Raw genomic sequence first — 1,019 nt, 5'->3', positions numbered from 1 at the left:
AATTCCAATTCCCTCTAAATAATTGTATAGATATTTGATTTCATTCAAGCGATAGACATTTGTCATTCGAGCTGTCCACAAACTTGCAGATCCATCATCATTCAAAGGAGGTCTCAAATGTACATTTACCAACAGTACTTGTTTCACATTTCCTGTTGTCTTCTCAGGTACCTTTACTGTTATCAAATGCATTGGAAACCAACTCCCATCCACAACTTTCTTTCCATATTGATCCTTGGCATTTGTCGCAAGAGTTATTTGAGAATTTTCCAAAAATTCATACTTGCTCAGAAAGGCCATCCCTCCAGCTGCACCATGATTATAAAAAACATAATGTGGATAGAGTGAAATCAATGATTGTTCCTCCTTGAATTTTTCATCTAAATTTCCATTTAAATTTTGATCCAAATTTCTAACGTCCTTCCATTTAATTTGTTTAAAAGCACTTTCGTATCCAGCATGTGTCTCCTGTAGACAAATTACATCAGCCTCCGATCGGAAGAGTGCATGAAATACAAATAATGCATTTGATTCTAATTTGGATTTGGTGGCATAGACGAAATTGACATTGTAATTTAGAATTTTTAGATCGGAAGAAGCAACATTTGATGAAGATGAAGATCCTCCGTGAGCGTGAATAGTTGATCTTTTGTTATCACTCATTTTTTTTTAATGGATTGTTGTAAACTGTTCTATTGAACTCATTCTAAATAAAGAAGACAATATCGTGACGTAATTTGAAAGAAATTCTCATCGTATTATCGAAACCTTGTCCATGAAAGTATAAGAATAGCCAACTGCTCATTAAAAGAACCTCTGGTAATTGTAAACACATGAGCGGAAGATTCGCAACAAGTGATCTAATTGCTAAAATAAGGCTCTTAAAATTGTCATTCTCTGAAGAACAAGTGAATAGTACATTTTCTTCCCTTAATTTTTTTAAGGAGTAAATTTGTAATTAANACAAAACCAAAATTGTGCCCAGGTTGTGATTATTGAACTAAATCGTTAAACTTTAA

This window comes from Naegleria gruberi, assembly GCF_000004985.1.
Source record: "Naegleria gruberi genomic scaffold NAEGRscaffold_80, whole genome shotgun sequence".
Lineage (NCBI taxonomy): Eukaryota > Heterolobosea > Eutetramitea > Acrasida > Naegleriidae > Naegleria > Naegleria gruberi.
Note: the sequence above shows the minus strand (reverse complement) of the source record.